The sequence below is a fragment of the Chiloscyllium plagiosum genome, chromosome 9 (genome assembly GCF_004010195.1).
Source record: "Chiloscyllium plagiosum isolate BGI_BamShark_2017 chromosome 9, ASM401019v2, whole genome shotgun sequence".
Taxonomy (NCBI): Eukaryota; Metazoa; Chordata; class Chondrichthyes; order Orectolobiformes; family Hemiscylliidae; genus Chiloscyllium; species Chiloscyllium plagiosum.
In genome coordinates, this window is record NC_057718.1 from 45,854,370 (window position 1) to 45,881,550 (window position 27,181).

Consider the following 27,181-nt stretch of genomic DNA (forward strand, 5'->3'; position numbering starts at 1 on the left):
CTATCAGCTGTATATGTTATACTAGTTGTGAAGAAAGCTTAGTGACCTGTTGGTGTGTGAGTTGTTGTAATTCCTTTTCTGTTTTAAGTTGGGCCTGGTAGATGAGTGAGGGGCAGTAGCAGTCTGGTGCTGTATTGGTAGCTGCAATTTAATGACAAACATTGATCGCTAAAGGCATCTGACAGAGTTGCTTGATATCCAGTCTTGGATGTGATCGACCTATGCAGTGAGTTTACAATGCTAAAACACTCTTTTGTGCATGAAGCATTGAGTTAAGAGTGATAAATCCCACGCTGGAGTGCAGAAGATCATGTGTTCTTTTGTGCCACTGAAGCCAAGTTCTCTTGAGCTATCCAAGGCCACCGACCTTTATCTCTACTTTGGCCGAGACTGCATTTAACAAATGAGAGGGACTTCTGTTGCCATCCATGGGGAAAAGCCTGTCCATATTCCCCTGGACAGCCTGTAGGAGAGCCACGTTTCAGGAGTCGCTAAACCATGTTGATGCTTTTTACTAGGTCTCTGACTTCTCTAGGGCTGGGTGGGGGGAATGAATGAGGATGAGTGATGCCCCTTGTTTGCAAAGAAAGAAATGCCATCTGAGTGCCTTTTATTGCAGTGGGATATTGGAACCTGGAAGGTCCTGATAGAGAGCGGGGGCAGACCTTCTCAACCATTAATAAAACTTAGTAATTTACCTGCACATGAAGATGTAATGAGCTAGGACAAACTTAATCACACCAAAAAACCTGCCTTGCACTGAGTGAAGATACTCTCAGCTTTAAGCTCAGATAAACAGGACTCCACCCACAGATAGAGTAAATTCAGTAATTTAGGAAGTAGGCTTAATGTTGAACAGAAGTCAGTAATGTGGGTCGAATCTTGTTTTTTCTAGGTTGTCATGCACACTGTTTGGGAGAGAATGTGGGCACTGTTTGTGAGGAATGGCAACAGAAAGCCATCCCAACTGACAAAGGCAGCCTGGACTGAGGTTGCTATAGAGGTCAGTGCTCATGAGTGGTTGAAGAGAACCTGGCTCCAGTGTCACTAAATGTTAAATAACCTGATGTGCTCCGGCAGGGTATGTGCCACTGTTTACTCATATGAACTCAAACGCATAGAAGCATGAAGCGTTGTAAGTTTGCCACTGTAAAGGACTGTCACAAACAAGCTGGTGTACCGGGCATCTCCATCCCATGCACAAGTATGCACTGAATGTGTTTCAAGTCATTAGAGCCATAATGTTGCACTGCGTGCACCACTGTGGCACAGGCTGTCATGTGACAGGGTTTAGAGTTAAAACATTAAAAGAGTGACAACACTCAATCAGCTCAGACACTTTCATCTCAACTTGGAGAAAGTGCACATCTGGTCGGTTTTCACTCAAGTCTTGCATGGGACAAGCTAGTAAAGGTGGCTTTGGTCTGGCCGCCTCAGTCACATACAACATATAATGCTTTGTTGATTTTCATCAACTCTAGCAACTTGAAGGCATTAAACCACATTATAATCAAAACCTTTTCATTCCTAACTTCCCTCATATCAAATTCTTCTGACAGTAAATCACATGGACAGTTACAACTCCTGGGGATTGACATCTCTATCAGTAGCTATCTATGGAGGCAACGTAGTAGGAGATCATTGGAGCAAAGATAACAAAATAACTTTTATGAAATGCCAAACAAAGAAGCATAATATTTAAATGCTACAAATGGAACATTGCTCAACAACAGTTGGCTCCTAGCTCTGAATGTTCACAATGCTAGTGAAAAGATAATCAATCACAAATCTTGCTGCTATTTGAATTTCTTGGGCCTGTCTGCCACATCTCATAGCTGCCCCAATTCTTTCAGCAGCATCATCACCAGCTTCGTCTCCCACAGAATTTCTATCAGACTCTTTTCTTCCTCATCATATGAGACATGTGGCGGTTCCATCTCCCCCTCTGCAAAGTTATCATCCCATTGTTGAATTAAGTTCTGCAGAGTGCAACAAACAATCATTATCCAAGCAATATGATACAGCAAGTATTGCAGTGTTCCTCCTGAGCAGTTCAGACAGTGAAGCTCATCTTCAGTCAACAAATTGTCACTTCTATTAATGCCCAGGTGGATGCATGGGCAGCATTGTAATGTTATTTCACACAAATCTAGGGATATACACAAGGGTCATTACCTATGCCTTTCGGGGCTATCCTTGTCACTCAGGAACCAACGCTAGAAATGATGTTGTTGAGTGGAGATTGGCAGCTAGGGGCAAACATTTTCAGCATTAGGAAATTGTTCAGAATATAAACTCATTACAGCTCTCTCCATCGTGGAAGAGCACCTACAGCATTGTCACAAACAAAGTGAACATTGAATAAGAAGAATCCCTTCCGGTTTTGCAATCTGACTGGATAATGTCAGGGAGTTATGAGCTCCACAGATGTGCATTTGATAGTTTCTTGGACCTGAGTAAACATGGCAATAGCTACTAATCTGACAGCTTGGCACCTTTTGATTTTGGATGTATGGTGAACTGCATAAGCTTGTGTCATCAAGTATCTTTAACTTGGCACTTCTGGCTGAAGATTGTTGCAAGTGCTTCAGTCTTTTTTTCACTGATGTGTTGGGCTTCCTCATTATTGAGAATGGGGATATTTGTGGAGTCTCCTCCTCTAATGAATTGTTTAATTATTCATCAGCATTCACAGTTGGATATGATATGATTGCAGAACTTAGATCTGATCCATGAGTTGTGGAATCACTTGGTATGTATGTCACTTGCTGTTTACACTGTTTAGCGTGGAAGTAATACCTCATAGATCCTGATTTTCCTCAACATCAGGCAAATGAAAAAAAACCTCTTAGGCCTCTAGTTCATAGATGAAAACAAAATGCTTCATCAACAATAGATTAAATATGAATTCAGTCATAAGACTGTGACTAAAGAATATGAACAAAGAACAAAATAAATTTATTTTGTTGCATTAGTTTATCACAACAGAACAAATTTAACTTTTCAATGAGACAGGAATATTTTAGAAATATCTTTGGAGTTTAAATTATGTTGCTCTCTACTTTCTAGTTTTTTTTATACTATACATTAGTATTGCAGGAATTTCAACACATATCCCTAGGGAAAAATTAAAGCATTACCGTAATAAATCAGGGGAGGACCACCATTAGGGCACCATCCACCTTGTCTTCCCACCCGCTTTAACTGTTAAATAAATCATAACATCCTGTTAATAGTAATGTTGGTAAAGATGAATAAGTAGTTCCAAATGGTGGCCAAATTACAAGTGTGCCTTGCTTCCAAGTTTTTGTTTGTAACAAGTAGCAACTTCAGACTTTTGATAAATGAGGTCTTTAAGGATAAAGTTTTCCATTCTGACTACTCCCTGCTAATGTGGAAAGGGCAGAGGAATAGGAAATTAGCAGATGAATGGGCTGGATATGCCATTCATCTGCTTGAACCATTCAACCTCTTTCCAGCGTCATATAACTGTTCTTGCTCATAATTTTGTTTTGACTATTTTGGCAGCGATTCTGTACAGAATAATGTGTTATCAGGTAGAATTGACATAAGCAAAGTAATTTTATTGAAAAATGCAAAACAACATGGACTCATGCCATTGCTATTTCTAACTTCCATTATTCTTTCGAGTGAAAAAGGCTAGTTCTACAATTTAATTTTGTTAACCATAGGAAAAATATAGCAATAATAAATAGATCATACATGAACTTTAGTGCAATTAACCAAAGTGATGCAGACTGCTATCCAACACACCTTGCTTTCACACAACATTTTTAGCTTAATAACTTATTAAAGATCCTTCACAGGAGTTTTGTGGAACACATTTGACACTGAACCATGTAAAGGAGGCATTAGGATGGGTGACCGAAAGCTTTGTCATAGGGAAGCATTTTCAAAAGTGTCTGAGAGGAGAAAAGAGGTGAAAAGACAAGCAGATTGAGAGAGGGAGTTCCAGCCCTCAGGGTCTATCTGGATGAAGGCCTGGCTTCCAATGGTGAGAAATAGAACTGAGAGACAGTTTAGAAGGTGGTTCAATGATCAAGAGGTAGCTCACCACCAGCTTCTCAAGGGCAATTAAAATGGGCAATAATCCCATGAATAGATTTTAAAAAAACTTACCAGGTCACGCAAGCTAAGATGAAATGACCCTTCCAGTAATATTGTGTGTAAAACTCATCCACTGCAACTATCAACTCTCACATTCTCTACTGTACTTTGAAGGCTTAACATGAACTCCCATGAAACAAATTTCATTTGGAAGTGTTATTCCACTTACTTTCCGACATGTATTTAGTTTACTGGAAGCCTCCCATGGAATCTTGCTATAGGTATGTAATTATCAATATATCCAACATGTGCCACATGTTGAATATTAATGTATTTCATTGATAACAACTGTTGTTTCTCAGTTTTTGTTCTGTTTCTCAAGGCAAAAATAAGCATTGTGTGTTGTAGGTTTATAGACTTTCAAAGTTAAATGACAAATAGTTCCAAAAGCCACTATCAAGGGTGTGGACTTAGTCAGCAGAAGCAACTAGTGATGGCTGATATAGAGGATTTGCTGTCCTGAAGGCTATCTTCTGCCTTGTCTTGGTTGACCATCATATGGAAGTGGATTCTAGACGTTTCCTTTTGCAGGAAAGAGGAGTATAGGTTGGCACTGGCGATCTCAGTGTCTGCTTTTAAAATGTTTTTTCTGAGCAGCAAATAAACTTGGTGCAGACATTAGCAATTATACTATATTGTGTAGAGAGGTAGCTCAGGTAAGAGGAATTCACTACCTGGATGTTCATCACTGACAAATTAATAGGTTTTCAATGCTCCCCAGGCCCTGTAGCGTAAAGGGCAATATACCCTCCATCTTAGGGTATCAACTGAGCATTTGCAATAGTGATGGAACTGGAAATGTAGCTTGGATCTGTCGGGCTCCAGAGAAGGTGAGCAGAATGTTTCCAGATTTTGAATGATGTGAACAATGGCGAGAAAGTGGGAAAATCAAGTAAGAATGAAAAATAACTTTCTTGATGCCAAGAAATAAAAGTCTGATTCTCCCCTTGAGTTTTCAACAGCAAGATGAGAATCTCAATAGTAAGTGGCAAGGGTGCCATTTCCATGTAGTAACGTCTTATTATGTAATCTTACTTCTTCTCTATGCATCCAGGTACCTGTGAGAAATTAAATGGAACCAATTCTTGATTTGTAGATCAGTGTAGTTACTTGGTGGCTGCAGTTCACTGCATCTTCTCCAGGTCTCCACATTGGTTGGCATTCCCCAGCACCTCAGGGCACATTCTATGGGCAGCATAGAATGCTTCAGCAGAAGTACCAACCTTACCACATCAGTATACAGTCTGGACTAACATCACAGAGTTCTGATGTGGAGGGATTGGTGTTGGATTGGGGTGGACAAAGTTAAAAATCATACAACACCAGATTACAGTCCAACAGGTTTATTTGGAAGCACTAACTTTTGAAGCACTATTCCTTCTTCAGGTGGTTGTGAAGCAGGACCATAGGACACAGAATTTATTGCAAAAGATTACAGTGTCATGGAAACAAAATGATATTTAACAAACCTTGTTGTTTGTTAAGTATATCATTAACAACAAAGATTGTTGTTAAGTCTTTCATCTTTTAGAATGGGTTATAGGTTTCGGTTCATTAATATATTAATTCCAGAACTTCTTTTAAGTCACATTCTCAAGATAACTTAAGGTTTTATAAAAAAAAGGTGACATCTCAGCTCAGACAATGCATTAAAAGATTGAGTCAGAGTCTGTGTGTATCCCAATCTTAAGTCAGACTGGTTCTATTTCCAAAGAGGAATTTGCAAAATATTGTATGGATTGACTGTCTGCATTGACTACCTCCAGGTTGTACATTTTTAAAGAATGTATCTGCAAATATAATTCTGCACATACAAATTCACCCCATAGTGAATGTGCTTGTGCAGGGGAGAGGGAGAGAGAGAGAGAGAGAGTATGCGTGTGAGTGTGTGCATGTGAGTGTAAGTGCACATGAGAGTGTGTGTTTCCGTGTGTGCAAGCTTGGTAAAGTGTGCGCGAGTGTGCTGGAGTCTAAGCCTGTGAGAGGGTGCATGTGTGGGTTTGATTGTGGGGAGTGTATGTTTGTGTATATGTATGAGAGAGAGCTTGGGTATGAGAGAGGGTCTACGTGAATGTGAGTATGTAAGAGTGTGTGTGTGTGTGTATATGGGTTTGCGTGTGTGTGCACGAGAGTGTATAGTGTAGTGTGACATGAACCCAAGGTCCCAGTTGAGGCCATCTTTATGGTTGCTGAACTTGGCTATCAGCCGCTACTCGGCCAGTTTACATTGTTGCCTGTCCTAAAGTCCACCTTGGAGGATGGTCACCCGAAGATTTGAGGCTAAATGTCCCTGACTGCTGAAGTTTTCCCCGACTGGGAGGGAACATCCCTGTTTGGTGATTGTTGTGCGGTGTCCATTCATCTATTGTCGTAGCTTCTGCTTGGTCTCGCTAATGTACCGATCCTCAGGGCAACCTTGCCTGCAGCGTATGAGATAGACAACGTTGACCGAGTCACATGAGTACCTGCTGCATACATACCAAAGTTCAACACTTCACTAAAGTACTTTGGAGCTCATTGACATGTTATATTGCACAGCTGCTGCCAAGCTGCTTTGTGTACAGGGCCACACACACAGCTCATGCATGCATCAGAACAGGGCTCTCAGCATGTTTTCTTAGTGCTCATTCACCTTGCATATACTTGGATGTTCATGACATCTTTGCATTGCTTCGTAGTTTAGCATATCGCTGTTTCTTCAGAGCTTACAGGCTTACAGTTGTTCTACCTTGCCTTGCCTTTAAGCACAGATAGGAAGCCAGAAAGCTCGCCATGTTTGCTAGCAGTGAAGATTTAAGTGATTGGATATGTGTTTTCACACAGAGGGTGGCGAGTGTCTGGAATGGGCTGCCAGAAGTAGTGGTGGTAGCGAATACAGTTTTGTTATTTAAGAAACATTTAGACACTTACATGGATAGGATAGGTATGGAGGGATATGAAGCAAAGGGAGGCAAATGGGTCTAGTTTAAATTATGAAAATTGGGCAGCATGTGGAAGTTGGGCTGAAGAACCTGTTTCCACGCTGTAGACCTCTATGACTGTATGTTGCTATATGGCACTCTGCTATGCCAATGTCACATTTAAGCATGTGACAGCTACTTATGTAATAAGTACATTTCATGTGCTTCAACTAAATGGCCATGTATGAAAATTTAAGCAGAGTAGTCCTGAGTCCAGTTAAGGGAGATTGCGTGCATTCAGGAGGTACTTTCATGTATGGTGAGAACATCATTCGCTTTCATGGTTGGGGGTGGGGGCCATGGTTAATTGGCTGCTTGTTGCGATAAGGACGCAGGACCTACATCCTTACAGACCAGATATATGAGATCACAGTCAATCCTGTATATCGAGTACAAGTCATCCAGGGGTTACTGCTAAGTCAGTGAGGGAGCTGTACAGAAATTAGTCCAATCTGTCATCACTTGGAGCTGTCCTCTAAAGTTGATCCAGGAACTGAGCCACAGTCAATCCTGAGTTTATGCACTACACATTAAGGGAGCAATGCTGGGTTGGGGACATTAGGAAAGTCAAGTGTAGTGATTGGAACCAGCACACATAGATGTAGAAGGGGCAGTCTCTGTGAAGAGGCAGATGAGTGATGAAATAATGTGGAAGGGGTACTTCAGGAGGGAATCAGCGACAGTTAACAACACCCTGCCTTGAAAAGGGGCAAGTGTATTACAATATTGGACATTTCTATACAATAGGCCTGAGGCTCAGGGGATGAGCTTGATGATGGACAGTTATAAAAAGGGTTGGGCAGGAACATGGGGAGGCTCTAATCTGATGTGATGAACAGAGATTGCAATGCAGAAAGGAACATGAAGGTTGTGTGGGATTACCTAGGCTGACAGTTAAAACCTAAAATTCACTCTCTTCAGTGTGATGTGGAAACCTGCCAGCTTCATCCAATTCCCAACTGCACACTGAACATGAAAAATGGCTGCCAGTACACTCAGGGTTGATGGAGTAAACTTGTTTTGTTTTATCTGTGAGAGAGGGCTGTATTAATGTGCTGTAAGAGGCCATATGACGGGCAATTGTAATCATCAGGCACTTATAGATTTGAGAATAAAGGCATTTACAATCACAAAATTCTGCATGTGTACCTTAACTGATCAACTATGTAGACTATAAATTCTAGTCACAAGTAATCATAACCATTTCATTGATCATTACAAATTAATCTTAATCTCGACGAAGCAGAAATGATCAGAGGTAACTTTTAAAATGTCAGCTATGGTCAACAGTTTTCAAAATATATTGCCAAGGTCTCATAGGCCTGTCAATGATGAGGATCTGCTTTCCTCTCACATTGAACTGTAGTATGTAGGAATGTGCTTTTATAGTCAATGCTGCCTTTCTTGGGTGACATGGAGGGTGAGGGTGGGAGGACAAGATGACAGTTATCCTGTTGCATCTATAATCTCCTACTGTATTTGCACAACATGGCTTGTGCTGCATATATCTGAATAAGGTCTGATTTGCCAGGAGGTGGGGAGGCTGCAAAAGGATTTCGACAGGTGAGGAGAGTGTGCAAAGAAGTGGCTGATGGAGTACAATGTGGGAAAGTGTGAGATCATGCACTTTAGTAAGAAGAATAGAAGCATGGACTATTTTCTAAAGGGGGAGAACATTCAGAAGTCTGAAGTGCAAAGAGACTTGGGAGTTCTAGTCCAGGATTCTCTCAAGATAATCTTACAGGTTGAGTCAATAGTTAGGAAAGCAAATGTAATGTTAGCATTTATTTTGAGAGGACTTGAATATAAAAGCAGGGATGTACTTCTGAGGCTTTATAAAGTTCTGGTCAGACCACATTTAGAGTATTGTGCATAGAAAGGCTTATGCTTGAATCGTCAACTCTCCTGCTCCTCAGATGCTACCTGAGCTACTGTGCTTTTCCAGCACCACACTCTTCGACCACCATATCTCAGGAAGGATGTATTCCTCCTGGAACAGGTTCAGAGGAGGTTCACAAGAATGGTCCCAGGAATGAAAAATTTAACATATGAGGAACCTTTGAGGACCCTGGGACTATACACAATGGAGTTTAGGAGGATGAGAGGTGATCTAATTGAAACTTATAGAATACTGAATGGCCTGGACAGAGTAGATGTTGTGAAGTTGTTTCCATTGTTAGAAGAGACAAGGTCCAGAGGGCATAGCATTAGAATAAAGATAAAGACCTTTTAGAGTGGAGATAAGGAGAAACCTCTTCAGCCAGAGAACGATAAATCTGTGGACTTCACTGCCACAGAAGGCCAGGTCATTGAATATATTTAAGATGGAGATAAATAGGTTCTTGTTTGTCATGGAGATCAAGGTTTACGGGGAGAAAGCTGGAGAATGGGGTTGAGAAACTTATCAGCCATGCTTGTATGGTGGAGCAGACTCGATGGGCTGAATGGCCTAATTTCTGCTCCTATGCCTCATGGTCTTATGGTCTATATCCATGTGGAAGCATCTCAGAGCTCTCTTTGTCAGAGGACTGCAAGATCTCTTGTCCTTGATACAAGAGATCCTTATTGTAAACTCTTATTTGTATGTACTGTGACTGCTCACTGCTCACATTACTGAGGAGCTGTTTTGTCATTGATTGTCCCCACATAGGATCATTGGAACCATTAGCAATGGATCCAGCTACAAGAGGTGTTATCATCACTGTACTATGAAAGTGTAAAGAAATTGAGTGGGCATAAAGCATGCCAAGAACCAGCAACAATCTCAAAAAGCTGTTGAAGAGCCTTCTCATGTGAAAGGTGCAGCAGAAGGTTTCTGCAGGACATAGAGGAGGTTCAAGAGGCCCACTATTCCAGTGCTATTAACACAACAGGAAGATATATTGATGGAACGAGTCTCTCTCTTGAAGCGATGTTCATAACTCCAAGATCATAGTGAATGACTAGCTGAAGCAACATCCTTAATGAATGAAGACTTTGTCTTCCAAAAAGAAAAGCTGGAAAGATTGAACAAAATTAGTTGAAATCTTATTAACAACCGAAGTCATCTAAAGAATGAGGTTGACCTTTCAGACATTTCTGCAGATCAGACTATTGCACAGGAATTTGCTATTGATCCTGGTGTGGAAATTTATCCAGGTGATAATGATGGTCCTGCTTTCTCACTGAGGCCCTAAGATGTCTTGGTCTGCACTTCAGCAGCTTCATGATCTAACAATTGTGAAAGTAATGCCACTACCCGTAGAGAGGAAAAATTCTTCCTTGGAAATAGTGAAGGTTTTTGTTTTTTAGCTTCTAGAGTTGTCTTCAGAATGCCTTCTATTCTTCTTTTCATCTACTAAATTCTGATCTGAGAGCAAAGCAGAAGGAAATAAGAGTGAGAATTTTAGTTTATCTTCTTCCTTTTCAAGAGGCTTTGATCATTCAAGTCCGAGTGTGTTCTTCTTTGAATCAGTTTTGGTCAGTCTTCATTGCTGCTATTTTCAAGGCTTTGCAAGTATCACAGCCCAAGAAACTGTCATTGTCAGAAGCTTACATTCAATGTAAGAGAAAATGATAAGGAGAATGGTAAGAGAACATATATATCCATTCATGTCCTCTGAGAGAACAGTAAACACTGTTGGCAAATAATGCTTCAAATAAAAGAGACTTATGGTGGTGAAGGAGAAGCGGACAAAAGAGTTAAATCATAAAATGGACGACCATGGAAAAACTTGAGGGGAGATATGGAGTAAAGGCATGTATAAGGAAGCACGTCATAGTGATCTTGCGTCACATGGAACTGGAGTCTGGGTCCCTTGTAAATAGTAATGTTGAGTAAACCATGTTGCAATTCACTCATGAATGTAGATGTCACATTAATACAGTCCATCAAATGAGATGCCCCTATATGCCAGCAGTCTTAAAGACAATTAGATAGTAAGTGTGGAGCAGGCTTTCTCTTCTGGTTTCAATAGCTATGGTGGACAGAATGTTGGAGTATAGTTTTACTGTCTCATTGGAACATTAGACGTTCTGGTCAGCAGCATTGGTAAGGCAGTTTCCAGCAGCAGGGGCCCTGGCTGGAATGACAACAAATGATTTTGTCATCCATTAGAGTAGACTTCCCTGCCAACATCATCCTGTGCAATACAAATGATGAAAGACAAAGAGGGCTCACTTTCAGCAGTGCAAGTGCTGCAGCCTGCAGTATTTCACTATCAGGATTTGTCTGCATGAAGTGAGAGCCACCTCAATCCTATGAGACTCCTATTTATATAACAGCAGCATTTTGACAGCATTCCCTCTTGCACTAGGGCACAATCTAGATTAGGCACTGGATTTGGGTCAGGGGGACATATTTCAGATGTTGACACCAAGGGGAAACTTAGCAGTAGGAAACAATATTTGCAAGTATAATCTATGGGAATTAAAAATATGATTGTGCCACAGTCGGTGTTTGAGCTGAATATTATTGATTAGATTTGGGAACAGGTATTCACAGAATTACACATAAAATGAAGGTATTGTAGCTGAAGATATGTGTGTAAAGGAAATGAGGAGAATTGAAGCCATGACTGCTGATCCATGAGGAACATTTGAAAGTTAGAAGCAGAGAGCTGTAAGCTGTTTCCTTGTTACTGGCCAGCTCATCATGTTGCCCTGGTTCCTTCTGGGAAACCTGGGATCTTCATGGCATCAACATACGTCTGATTGAATGGTAATGTTCTCCAACGTGCAGTAAAAAGCAAATATCTTAGACACTATCAACATGGTGTCTTCCAGGATGCTACCAGATCAATCCAGGTACCTGAAGTACTACTAAAAGATACAAATAGTGTGTATAATAACTCAGGTGTGTAATTCATAATATATCTGTAATTAACTCATCTTTGAGACTGTTCAGTAGTGCCATAAACCATGGCTGCAGAAGTTGGCCCTGAGATCCCAGAGCTTACTGTAGGGCTTGCTACTAAATTCAAATATTGATAGCTTAAAATGAAGGACAGTGGCAAGGAAAATGAATATTTCCTTATATTCTTGCTAACAGCCATAAACACGTTGGAAGTTAAGAAATTGAAATTCTTTGTCATCCATTTGGCTTGTAGAACAGAATTAGGGTACATGAGATCATTTTGGAATAATTAATGACCTTCTGCCACTCCGTAATATTGTAGTGTTATTGTCTGCTATAGGGATCAAAGGCAAACACTGATGCTCAAGCAAATAATGCGTTTAAAACTTGTTTCACACATCCACATTCACAGCGTTAGTGGCTTCTTTGTTCACTACCAGGCTCATCTCCACTTTTCTCATTTCCTCATTCAGTTAGAGTCAAGGTCTTTATAGCATTATTTCTCAGAGAAATGGAGTTGTTACTTGTGTATTCTTGTATGATGCTTGGAGATAGTCATGTTAATTGCAGCCTGACCTACCTTGCATCTCTCATTGTACTTCAACACAGGCAGCACTTTAAAATGCCATTTTTGTGTTGCAGAATTTTGATCCATTATAAAAAATGCTGCCTCTATTCCATAGCACATAGTCTTTTCAAACACTTTGCAAGAAAAAGGATAGAGGATAAGGAGAAGCAATTGAGTAATAGTTGGTAATTTTATAATCTCACTTCTGATCTATTTTAAAATGATGTTTGCATGAAGCACTATGTCTAATAACCTGGATTTTCCCTGTTATGAGGCTAAGTAACGGAAACAGAGTGCAATGGACAGAAATGACGTCGTATTTTTATGCACTAGCTTGCATCCATCTGTCCACAAGCTGATGGATACTTTCTGCACCAATTTAAATCCAGATCAGAGAATTGAAATAGAGGCAAATGGGCAGAGATCCAGTGTATTAGATCTTTGCCCAGTTTCCAGTCTGCTGGACTTCCTGACTGAAAATTTGGCATTTCTGATTAGTCCATTTAAGCTATTGTCTCCTTCAGTATTTTATTTCTTCTTTCTTAACAAACGTTTTATATCATGGCAGAAAACATTGATACTGAAATCTAGAATTATATTTGTTTTTGTGATCATTAATATTAATTTTGTAGGGATGGTTTTCATTGATTGCTATCGGTCACAGCATCAGAAAGAAATGGACTCGGATATTCTCTGGTCTCTAACTGTAGCAAAATTTGAAGAGCATTCTTTTTGAGTGTTTCATTAGAGACATGAAACAGAATTAGTCTTCCCATATTTGTTCATATCACTGTATTTAATTATTAGAAAAATCACACCACAAATGGATGTTCATCTCACAGCTTAAATACAATAGATGTTCACTCGTAAATCAAAAACAACTGTTTCTATTTTATGATTCATAAAATTACAAGCCATTATAAATTATCCATTTATTTTATATAGCCTCACCTGCTTCCATACCCAAATGCCCTAATTTTCAGATCTATCACAGGCCCCTAGAGGCATCCGTAGTGTGCAGTGATGATACCAGTGCTTGTGAAGTATCAGAATGCATGCTGTGTAACTTACAGACAATATTCTCCTTTTAATTAATTTTGTAATTACAAGCAATTAATTTAGTTTAAATGTGCTAAATCTTGTTTAATGGAGTCAACGTACCCATGTTTTCTACCCAGCATGAATCCCCACTGCTAAGCTACTCAATACTGAATGGTTGCATTTAAGACCTATACAAGCATTTTAGAGTGAACTTCACAAACATTCTGTTCTGTAATTAGCATGCTTAATTAAATCTAAAAAAAGGTTGTTATTACAACTGGTAATTTTGCTGTAAGTACTCTCTCCCCACTTGATACAGGGATAAAGAATCAAATTTATTGAACTATTGAGCTCTTGTCAATTCATTCAGCTAGTTAAAACAATTCCATGTTTGCACCCTGTGATATTAGTTGATATCAGCTGGGAATTCATAGGGATACTTTATATGCCCTGGTTGAGGAAGGGGAAAGTGACTCAGTTTCCCATTTTTGTTGGTCGCTCAGTAAGCTCTGATGGAAGATTTCATTATGAACATCAGTTGAGGTCAGAATAGCTGATAATCATTCATTGTTTAGATTCATTCATGAAGATTGATTCCTTGGATGATGTAGAAAAAAATGTATTTATCACACGTTTCATGATTACAGAGCATCTTAAAGTGTTTTACAGTTAATTAGAACTTCTGAAGGGCAGTCATTGTAGTAATTTGAAGATACCAAACTCCCACAAACAGCTACCTAAAGTTATTAAATAATCTGTTTTTATTGTGATGAAGAACAACTATTGACTAGGACCGCTAAACAAAGAAAAACACAAAAACTGCAAATGTTGGAAATCAGAAACGAAAGCAGAATTTGCCAGAAAAACACAGCAGATCTGGTAGCATCTGTAGAGAGGAAGCAAAGTTTGTTTTTAAGAGTAGATTCCCTACAATATGGAAAAAGGCCCTTTGGGCCAACAAGCCCATACCAACCCTCTGAAGAATTAACCCACCCATTCACGTACCCTACATGACTAATGCACCTAACAGTATGGGCAATTTAGCATGGCCAATCAACCTGACCTGCATATCTTTGGATTGTGGGAGGAAACCAGAGCAAACCCACACAGACACAGGGAGAATGTGCAAATGCCCTACAGACAGTTGCCCAAGGCAAGAATTGAACCTTGGCCCCTGGCACTGTGAGGCAACATTGCTAACCACTGAGCCACCATGCCGGGTCCAGTGGGTCCAGTGACTGGTCTTCAGAATTGAGGAAGACCCTTCTGAAGAAGGGTCAGTAGATGTGAAACAAACTCTGCTTTCTCTCCATTGATGCTGTCAGAACTGCTGAGTTTTTCCAGTAATTTCTGTTTTTTGTTACATACTAGGACTATAGGCTTTTTTTTAAAATTGTGTCTTATGATGTTTTATTTCCATCTGAACAAGCAGATGCCTCAATATAATGTCCAATCCAAAAGATAACATCTCCAACAGTGAAGTGCTCCTTGAGTGGTGCAGTGGTGTGTCAGTTTTGATTTTTGGACTGAAGCCCTGGGTGAAATTTGAATCCAGAACCCTGTGATCAGAGACAAGAGTACTACCAACTGAGCTACAACTGAGACATTGTAAGTAATAGAAATTGATTGATGTCTGTAGTACCAAACTTCACTGAGCTTCAGGAAGTAGAAGAGGATGGAAGAACTGAGAAGATGAATGCAGGAAAATTCACATAAATATATGTTTTTGCCTGTAATGGAGACCCATTTGTCAGGTTTCTTCCTTGCTGGGTCCCACCATGATGTCACCCATAGAAAGACACCATCAATTGAGTCCTCTGCAAGCAACTAAAGCCGCAATTAAATATGGGTCTAGGAGACAGACCAGAGTAGGCACACCTGAAAAGCTATGGTACTGGTTGCTTATGCTTCCTATGATGTCCACAGGGTGATTGGCTGCACTTAATTTCAATCATTAGATTAACCTAGCGCTGAGGAGTCTCCAATTTGTGAATTGAAAGCAATGCTTAGAGTTTTCAAAAGGTTTGCTGCATTTTAATAACAATGTCAATTGTTCATATTCAACCTATGAGCTCAACAACTTTCTTCTTCATCATTGACTAAATTTGTGTTTTTCACTGTCTAATTGCTTATTTTTTTGCATCAGTTGAATGCTGATCTTGCCACATTCTCCAGTTTTCTTCCTGCCTGGCCTTATCTTGTTCATGATGCTGAGCTGCTACTTCTAGATCCTATTTCCACCAAACAAATAACCACCCAACAGCCCATTCTCACTCGCATGTTAGTTAATTTTTAATGTTTCCCTCTCCTCAGGTATAGTTTCCAGTTTGCTTTCAAGTCTCTGGTCATCACACCTTCCTTGAATTCCTGCTTTTGACTTCTCTGTTCTTGTAAATTTCCATCTCATCTCCAATCCTCCTTTCCTCATCAATGTGTTGCTTCCCCACAAATCAATGCCCGCCTCCGATAACGCATGTCTGAGCACCTCCAATCAGGCTTCCACTCAAACCACAACATGAAGTGGACCATATAAAAGTCACAAATAAAGTGATTGTCACTATTGTGAATGAGGCCTCCTTATCCTTCTCAATTTGTGCTCAGCCTTTGACATAGTTGACAACATCTTCATCCTCCAATACCTTTCTTATGTTGTCAAATTGAATAGGATTGACCTTGCCTGGTTTCATTCATATCTATTGAGACATAGCCAGAGAACCAACTAGATGAAAGTGAGGACTGCAGATGCTGGAGATCAGAGTTGAAAGTGTGGTGCTGGAAAAGCACAGCAGGTCAGGCAGCATCCAAGCAGCAAGAACATTGACGTTTTGGGCAAAAGCCCATCATCAGGAATGAGACTGGGCGCTTCAGAGGTGGAAAGATAAATGGGAGGAGTGTGGGGCTGGGGGGTGGGGGAGGTAGCTGAGATTGCGATAGGTGGATGGATTTGGGGGTAATGGTGACAGGTTGGAGGGGAGGGTGGAGTGGATAGGTGGGAAGGATGATGGACAATATCCCAGTTCCAACCTTCCAGCCTCCCCCCAACTTATCTCAGTTCCAACCTTCCAGCTCAGTACTGCCCTTATGACCTGTTCTACCTGCCCATCTTCCTTTCCACCTATCAGCTCCACGCACCCCTCCGACCTATCACCTTCACCCCAATCTCCATCCACCTATCGCACTCTCAGCTACATTCCACCCAGCCCCACACCCCTCCCATTTATCTCTCCACCCCCCGAGGCTCCCAGCCTCATCCCTGATGAAGGGCTTTTGTCCAAAATGTCGAATTTCCTGTTCCTGGGTGCTACCTGACCTGCTATGCTTTTCCAGCACCACACTCTCGATAATAGCCAGAGAATCACATGAAATGTTTCTTGTTAAAGAATCAATCCATTTTAAATTCCAAGTCTGAGAATTCTGAGAAGGTCCATTATGTCTGGTTGCCCACCACAATTTTCAAATTAATGTGTTAAAGTTCATGCACAGTTCAAACATTGCAGAAACAACAGAAATTGCTGGGAAAACTGAGCAGATCTGGTCATATCTGTAGATGTAGCTGCTTTAGAACTATTCTAAAGTAAACTCTGCTTTCTCTCCCCACCAATACTTCTAGACATGCTGAGTTTTCCCAGCAATTTCTGTTTTTGTTTCTGATTTCCAGCACCCACAGTTCTTTAGTTTTTTTTGTCCAGATATTGCAGAGTATCTCCAATATTCAGCTGGGGCAAATACAAATACCACAAAATCCAGTCCCTTGTATTTTTGCCTTAACCTACTAGGTAACTAACACATACTGAGTTTCATCACATTCCCAAAAGCTAAACCATCAGTAACTCAACCCTTTAAGGAAGTAACTTATCTCCTTCAAATGCTATTCACAGGGTAACTTAGAGTAGAGTAGAGAGTGGAACAGCTTTTATTTGTCATTTCTACCATATAGCACTGATAGAGTAAAAATGAGACAGTGTTCCTCCCGTACCGAGGGTGCTACATGGACAGGACAAACTACACAATCATACACAGCATAAAGTGCATGAAGTGCAAAACATGCAAGTTACAGTGTAATGAAGAATGAGAAACAATAGACTTTTTCTAACAGCAATTCAAAGTCATGCAAAGAATTTCAGATAGGAAAGAGTCTGATCATACTGTGTTAAGGAGCCTAATGGCTTGGAGGAAGAAACTGTTGCATAGTCTGGCAGTGAGAGAATGAATGCTCTGGTATCTTCTGCCAAATGGCTGGAGTGAGAAGAGTTTGAGTGAGGGGTGTATGGGGTCTTCCACACTGCTCTTAGCCTTTCAGATGCAGCCTGTGGTGTAAATGTCTGTAATGGAGGGAAGAGAGACCCTGATGATCTTCTCAGCTGTCCTCACTATCTGTTGTAGGGTCTTACGATCCGAGATGGTGCAATTCCTGAAGCAGGCAGTGATGCAGCTGCTCAGGGTACTCTCAATGACCCTGCTGTAGAATGTGGTGAGGTTGGGGGAATGGGTTGGGAGGTGGGCTTTCCTCAGCCTGCGCAGAAAGTAGAGACACTGTCCCTACTTATTGGAGAACTATAAGTTCTCCAATTGCAATTATTATAGGGGCACAACGCTACACGAATTTTCCTGATTTTATTGGTACTGTGTTTCCTATACCCCTCAATTCAACTGGCCTAATTTCTTCCTCACCTATTTAATCTTCTTTCTTTTCCTACTCTCCTGTAGTTAAAAACAACAATTGCTTACTTCTCCTTCCAGTTGAAACTAGCACTTCTTCCCTTCCAGCCACATGAATTACTGTTGATATTCTCAAATTGTTTACCCCAATTCAATCTGGCATTCTTTGTTCCTCATTCATGTCAGGTATCCCTAACTTCACTAGTTTAAACAATGTTGTTTGACTTCAATCTCAGTTCATATTAGTACTCTTCTCACCATCCCTTGGTCCAGGTTCAAGCTTGTACTTTGCTTTCCCCTGTAGTACTTAGTTCAAATTAGTGCTCCTCTCCCTGCTTCCTGCACACGATTGCAAATGCCTCCTTCAGCAACTTAATCCCAAATTCTCACTGGATTTCTTCTCATTTTTCTCTCCTGATTTATTCAGCTACTTCTTCTTCCTAGTAGTTTGTGCTCATTCAGGCAGATAATGTTTCCACTTCTTGAAAGAGGGTTCCCAGTTCTCTCCTTACTAACACCAGTCCCGAATTCTAACTCTGCTCCTTGAAATACTTAAATGCCACTCAGACCGCAGTGAGCCTAATTACTCCATGAGACGTTCTAAAGACAGTTTTCAGGAGCATCACTTATAGGAGCCAGGACAGGAACTACCGTAGAAATGCTTTAGAGAGATGCTGGAAATTGACCACAAAAATGGGCATGAACCCTGGAAATGGCTGTCTGCATCAAAAGTAAATACCTAACACGCATTCTTTCAGTTATTTAATTTGGGTGCTGTTACAGCCCTCTGAGGTAATACACCATAAATCAAAAACTACTGGTCATAATAAATGTATAAAATATTGGTTAGGCTATAGCTGGAATACTGTGTATGGTTCTGGTCAGTGCACTAGAAGAAGGATATGGTTGCATTGGAAATGGAGATTCATCAAGATCCGGCTTGGGATGGAGCAATTTATCTATGAAGAGGTTGGATAAGCTTGAATTGCTTTTAGTAGAGCAGAAAAGGCTGAGAGGGGGCCTGATTGAGGTTATAATATTATGAGGGGCATGGACAGGGTGGATAGAAAGCAGCTGTTCCCTACGGATAAAGAGTCAGTAACAAGGGGGCATACTTTCAAGTTGAATGGCATGAGGTTTAGAGGGGATTTGAGGAAAAATGTTTTCATCCAGAGGATGGTGGGAATCTGAATTACACTACCTTGGTGGATAGTTGAAGTGGGAATCCTCACAACCTTTAAAAAGTACTTGTAAGAACACTTGAAATGTCATAATATTCAAGGCTATGAGCCAGGTGCTGGAGAGTGGAACTTGTGTAGATTTAGAGTAGTTTTTGACAGTGCAGACTTGATGGGCTGAGGGACTTTTCTGAGCTGTATGATTCTATGAAATGTTAGTTTCTTTAAAGCATGTGCAGTACCACAATCTACCTGACATTCAGACAAAAATTGATAATCAGACAATAGCTATAAGTAAACAGATATAAACCATTGAAATATGACACTATAACGAAAACTCTCATCCACGTATAAATTCCCCCTTTATAGGCGCAAACATGCAAATAGGGAAAATAGATTATTGGCAGAGCTAGAAAAAACTGGAAAGTCAGTTCAATTGTCTTTGCTTCCCAATTCTGATATAGAGATGATTGCCCATTGCTACCCAGATGCATGGTATTCAGTTATCTTTCTCTGGAAGCTTTTACTAGTTTCTAAGAAGTACAAAGTGACTAACTCACTTGGAAATTACCTCTCACTTCTCAGTTCAAAAGTGACAGCTCACAGCAATTGCTGTAGAGGAAGGTAACTAAATATCTTTAAATTTATCTGAGTTATTTGCTGCATAGAACAGGCAGCTTCTGCTGGGCAGAGCAGCCACACACCCTTCTCTGTGTAACTCGTTTCCAGTTCCAACCTACTCAGCCAACTGAGAATCAATCAGCTTTATCAATAAGCACCCACTCAGTTCCTAATAATCTGCTTATGGCAGGAACCCAAATTCTACTGGCTTTCCTTCTGGGCTATTGTACTTGCTGGTGAGTTTAGTGCCTGATCTAGGAGGAGAAAGTGAGGACTGCTGGAGATCAGAGCTGAAAATGTGTTGCTGGAAAAGCGTAGCAGGTCAGGCAGCATCCAAGGAACAGGAGAATCGCGTTTCGGGCATAAGCCCCTCATTCCTGAAGAAGGGCTTATGCCCGAAACGTCGATTCTCCTGTTCCTTGGATGCTGCCTGACCTGCTGCGCTTTGCTTGATCTAGGAACCAATTATTGTCAAGGTAGTGTTTTGTCCTACTGAGAGCCACCCTGAACCATGCATAACTGCCAATGTCAGCTGCAATTGACAGCTACCACGCTTTAATTGATCAGCGGCTGTCAGGCATGGGAATTCCACCTCTAGGGTCCTTGATCTCAGGAAAAGCCCTTCACTGGCCATAGAACTGACTGAGGAGCAATAAGTACATTGGCTTCTCCTCAATGGGGCAGGACAAGGGCTCACACTGCCCTTTCAACCAATGGATGAAACAATGGTTACCTGGGTTCTAACTGCTCAATAGTTGCACATTGGCATTGTGGTTTGTTTGAGATGCAACCATTTACTTGTTTTTGAATTTTAAAGCCATTTATAAGATAGGTTTACAAAGCAGTTTTGATATTATAAACTTGTCGGAGGTTAAGCAGGTTCCATAACAGACAATTTACTTGAGGTACAGTGTCAATAAAATTATTGACAGTTAAAAGATTTCTCCTGATGTGACATGCTGACACAAGGCAAAGGCAAAAGGGAGGAACGATTGCTTATGCCAAGACCCTGATGTCCTGGAGTCCCTTGTACAGCTTAATAGCTTGATAGATAGTCTGCTGTTCACAGTATATCATGAGTCACGCTGAATGGGTGCCTATTCCACTGAGCTCTTAAGAAATAAAGGCAACCATATACTGGATATTTCATCAAAGAAATGAAATCAGAAGAAGGTTGTTATAATGAGTCCCAATTTTTCTTACAAGGACTATAAGAATCATTAAAATTATATTTAAAAGATAAATGTCCACCAATTTCAGAAATGCAAACAGATTAACAGTATGATTCATCTTTAAAATATGAACTGCAACATGTTTAGAAGACTTACAAAGTACAAGAAACATCTTTGTATTTTTTTAGGAAATTACCAAAAGGGCAAATTGATTAAATGTAGCAGGCATTATGATTTCCTTCTGCAAACTAAAGTTCATTTTAAATTCCATTATTTTAAAAGTCTAAAGATTAAATGGCTAATGCTTTGTCCTCAGATGACAGGTTTTATAACTTTTTCCATCAATTTTAATGGAAACATTTTGCTGAATTTTATTGGAAAATGAATAATGAAACATTAGCATTGATTTATTATTGTCTTTGTGAAGTTTACTTAAGGGTCTCTTTGTCCATGGTATTAATCAATAGCCCAACAGATCCATGCTTTTTTATTCAGCATGATTTCCCAAGAATAATTGGAAGACATTCCATTTAGGTCATTTTTGGCTCATGTTTATTTGCTGATACAATTAGTCTAAGAAGAGCACTTTTTAGAAGGAAAGTAAAGGTTAAAGTTTGCTATTGATATTCATCAGGAGATGGATGTTTAATCTTTAATCTCTTGTCCTCAGCCACTACTTTGGATCAACTCATTATTTTGAATAAATGATGTGTCATTCCCATTATTTATGTTTCACTGCAGCCAAAGCACTGGTAAAGCATCATTTGTTTGTACCATTCAGTATTAATCTCCCTGCATCTTTCCTATCCTCATCACTGTCTTTATTTGCTTTCATAGGTTTTCCACATTTTGTTTTTATATGGATAATCTTTGACAAACCAGGCAGAATTGTGTACCAAACTGGATATCTTGACTATTGTCAATATATCATCAAACTGAAGTATGATTAATACACTGACTGTTGGAACTAGGTCAGGATATGGGCAATTTTTTTTCTTTTGTATCATTTAAGAATGACTAATGATGCTGGAGTCCTTCAAGATGGATTCTTCTAGCAGATGAGTTAAAGTGTATTTGCAGCACGCTGCAGTTTCAAAGTCGTAGAAGCTCTCTTGGTTCATAATCCCTGTCCAGATGGACAGCTGTAGGATACTGACAGAGTTTTGCTGATTACAATATTGGCAAAATGCAATAACCATATGTCTTTCACTCAATACGTCTACTGATGTTTTAAAACCTTGCATTATTTTCAATAAAGATCTGTAACTGTTTTGTATGGGGAGGATTTAATGCCATTTTTGATTTCTACTGTTGTGGAACATTGTAAGATAATACGTCATATCTTTCAATCTATTGCTCATTAAAAATTGAACAAATGATTGAACTTCAGGACACACTAGAAGTCCTTATGTGCTGTCCTATGTTTTAACCTTCCTAATTTCAACTTCCAATGAGGAATACCCTAGGACCTTCCACAAACGTCTCTGATTCTGAACTGGAGTCAGAGACTTGGGACAGTTCTGATGTACTTAGCTGGATTGTTATCAAAAATAGTTAAACAGATTAAAACCTATTCTAACTCCTGGTAATTCCAGAACTGACCCCCATTCATATGTCCATCAACCCTTCAGACCACCCACCTACCTTCACGACACATGACCCTTTCGCGAGCATCTGATTACACCCCAAATCAACTACACCGACAAGACCCCACTAGCTTTGCCAGCAGTCCTGTCTGGCGTCTGAATCTGCTGACTACTGTAATGACCTATCTACCTCTCCCAGGAGAAAGTGATGACTGCAGATGCTGGAGATCAGAGCTGAAAATGTGTTGCTGGAAAAGCGCAGCAGGTCAGGCAGCATCCAAGGAACAGGAGAATCGACGTTTCGGGCATAATCCCTTCTTCGGGAATGAGGAAAGTGTGTCCAGCAGGCTAAGATAAAAGGTAGGGAGGAGGGACTTGGGGGAGGGGCGTTGGAAATGCGATAGGTGGAAGGAGGTCAAGGTGAGGGTAATAGGCCAGAGTGGGGTGGGGGCGGAGAGGTCAGGAAGAAAACCTGCAATCTTCTTCCTGACCTCTCCGCCCCCCCCCCCACTCCGGCCTATCACTCTCACCTTGACCTCCTTCACCTATCGCATTTCCAACGCCCCTCCCCCAAGTCTCTCCTCCCTACCTTTTATCTTAGCCTGCTGGACACACTTTCCTCATTCCTGAAGAAGGGCTTATGCCCGAAACGTTGATCTCCTGTTCCTTGGATGCTGCCTGACCTGCTGCGCTTTTCCAGCAACATATCTACCTCTCCCAAACTGGTTTGACTACCTCCTTGACCACCTGATTACAGACCAGCCAATCTAACCATTCACCCATCTAATCTTCTACTCATCTACATATTTACCCATCTTACCACCCACTCATCTTTCCCACGTATTTCATCCAATCTACCCCCTCTATCCACTTGTCAACCTTACCCACCTAACCACCTTCTATCACAACATTTCACCAAAACTTATGGAATGTAAAATTAAAAGGCTAACAAGGTATTTAGTTTTTTGGCTCGGCCAGCATTTAATGCCCATCCATAATTGCCCTGAAGAAACTGGTGGTGAGCCATCATCTTGAATTGCTGTAATCCAGTGGGTTGTACTGACACTCCAAATAATGTTAGGAATGGATTTACAGAATTTTGACACAGTGACAGCGAAGAATTGTGATTTAGTCACAGGTTAGGATGGTTCATCACTTGGAGGAGAACTTTCAGATGGTGATGTTTGCACGTATCTGCTGCCTTTTTCACTCTAGGTGGAGAAATCATGGGTTTGCAAGGGGATGTTGAGTTTGGTAATTTACTGCAGTGCTTCTTGTAGATGGTACACACTGCTGCCACTGTGGGTTAGTGGTGAAGGGAGTGAATGTTGAAGTTGGTGGACGTGGCTGCTTTGTCCGGGATGGTGTCAACCTCCTTGAGTATTGTTGAAGCTGCACTCATTCTGTTAAACATCTGTGCTTTGTAGATGGTGAATAGGCTTTGGGTTAAGACATTTTCATTTATCTTTTAAATATTTAAAACCAAATATCATTATCATTGATGCATTCGACATAGAGACTGATAACTTTTAAAAATAGATTTGAAATTGCAATGATAGTAGACATAGAATGTAAATACACAAAAACACAACAGGAAAGATGATCAAACTATTGCCAATTTGAAGATATCAAGAATTGTTATAGCTCCAAAGAAGAAGCTTATAAAGTTGCCAACAACATTGTGAGCCTGAGGATTGGGAACATATTAGAATTCAATAAACCAGGAGTCTTGTGCTCAGTAGCAAGGTTCTTGTCTTGGTATTGAAATCTTGGATAGATAATGTTTTTCAATGTCAAGAATTTAATTTTTCAATTCTTCCTATTTTCGTCTTTGTTCTTTCTCCAGCTGATTCATCATTGCCCATGTCATTCAAGGGCTGGGAGAATTCCACCCTTTATGTCTGTCTTCATGAAGGAAGACACAAATTACTCCCTGAAAAATTAGAGTACCAAAGAACTAATGAGAATGAGAAGCTAAAAAAAATTAAGTTTGTTCAATCATTAATAGTGGAAAAAATAATGGGATAGAATGTTGATGAATCCTCTGCACACGATCATCTACATCCCCGATTGTTGAGAGACAGGCCAGTAGAGGTAGTGAATGCATTTGAGGTCAACTTTAAAGTTCTGTAGATTCTGCAACTGTTTAGATTAGATTAGATTACATTACAGTGTGGAAACAGGCCCTTCGGCCCAACAAGTCCACACCAACCCGCCGAAGCGCAACCCACCCATGCCCCTACATTTACCCCTTATCTAACACTACGGGCAATTTAGCATAGCCAATTCACCTGACCTGCACACCTTTGGACTGTGGGAGGAAACCAGAGCACCTGGAGGAAACCCACGCAGACACGGGGAGAACGTGCAAACTCCACACAGTCAGTCGCCTGAGGTGGGAATTGAACCCGGGTCTCAAGCGCTGTGAGGCAGCAGTGCTAACCACTGTGCCACCGTGCCGCCAACTGTTGTTGCAGATTTGAGGGTACTAAATAGAACCTTACTATTTCAGATCTGTTAGTCTGATATCATAGCAGGAATATGCTAGAATCCGTTATAAAGAATATGATAACTAAATACTTAGAAAGTTATGGTCGGATTTTCATTCTATTTATCAACTTTGGAGTGTGCTGCCATTCAAGACTTGGAGGTGTACAGCAAGTAGTTCACATGTCCACACTCCCTCATATTACCTGCTGAGTGCAGCTGCACAAAGTGTTGTCTCTCTCAGGTTAAACACTGTCCCACAGGGATGCTCAAGCACTTCAGGGCAGTTGAGCAGCCTACACCAATTCTGAAACATTGCAGGGCTACAGATGATGGAAGGGTGAAAAGGAGATTTATCAGGATTCCTCTCAACCTACTGGCTGTCAAGAGAGACTTCATTGCACAACACCCATACATAACATGCTGACTGAAGCCTTAAGAACCACCTAATGTTAACACCATGCCACGTTAATGCCCTGTCTCACTGACTACTGCTTTCTCGTTAACAGTCAGCAGGACCTGTAAAATAGATACTTGAAAGTGAGGTAACTGACGATACCACACATACAATAACATGGATAGGAACATTTATTCAGCAAAAGAAAGGTTCAAGGACTGCAAAAGTAATCGGATCCATATATACCTTGGACCGATGTTCAATTTTTGAGGAACTCTCAGTGGTCTGAGCATTATATTTAAAACAAAGCATCCATTACGGACAACATTTCAATTGCAACATTTGGCAATCTGACAATTTCTTTGCAATGCATTTATTAATTATTAAAAGTGTACATCTAAATTATATGACAGTTACAAATATTTTACCTGCATTTCTAGAAACTGGTCTCAGCCACAGATTCAAGAAGACTCAAATCCTTCACCAACTTGTCCCAGGTCAAGTTCCGATACATCCCTCCTTAAAATTCTCCAAAATGTGGAACATTTCCATTACTTTGGAAGCTACCTGTCATCGAAGGCTGACATTGATGCAGATATTCAACATTGCATCCTAATTGAGGTCTACAAAATTGTGAGAGGTACAGATTGGGTGGATAGCAAGAAGCTTTTTCCCAGAGTGGGGGACTCAATTACTAAGCATAACGAGTTCAAGGTGAGAGGGGAAAAGTTTAAGCGAGATATACACGGAAAGTTCTTTATGAAGAGGGTGGTGGATACCTGGAACATGTTGCCAGCAGAGGTCATAGAGGTGAGCACGATAGCATCACTTAGGGTTTACCGAGACAAATGCATGAATGGGCAAGCAGCAGAGGAGTACAGATCCTTAGAAAATAGGCGACAGGTTTAGATAGAGGATCTGGATTAGTGTCGTCTTGGAGGGCTGAAGAGCTGTTCCTGTGCTGTAATTTTCTTTACTGTCTTTGTTCTTTGTCCAGTCTGCAAACGTTGCCTTTGGATACCCAAGGAGAAGAGTCATTGACCACCATGATGTATGTGCTGATATCAAGATCCTTGCGTATAATGCAGTTATTCTTCTGACTTTTCTATATGGCTCCAAAACATAGACTACGTATAAACGCCTCTTCAAAGGAAGTACCATCAAAGCTGTTTGAGGTAGATTCACTGCACCAATTCAAAGGACAGACATTGGCATCCTTGAAACAACTAATAGCACCAGCATCAAGGCCATGATTAACAGAAATCAACTCTGCTGGACTGACCGTATGCATAGGATGGCTGACTTCCGGCTGCCAAAGCAAATCCTCTTCAGCCAGCTGAAGGAAAGCAGTGAAATGGGAGGAGGTCAAAGGAAGTAGTTCAATGATTCCCTGAAAGCCGCCCTCAAAAAATACAAGTTAGGTGGCAGTGTGTGGGAGACCATAAATGAGAAGACACCAACTTGAAGGAACGTTCTCTGTGAAGGGACACAACTCTTTGAGAACACCCATTGGCAAGAAAAAACATGGAAAAGGAATTGGAGAAAGGAAC

General features: G+C 40.6%; 1 long non-coding RNA gene across 1 annotated transcript in view; it reads left to right on the top strand.

The window, feature by feature from the left end:
* The window catches only part of LOC122552833, a 158,747-nt gene that overhangs the window by 63,397 nt on the left and 68,169 nt on the right, over window positions 1–27,181 (top strand). The window lies entirely within an intron of this gene.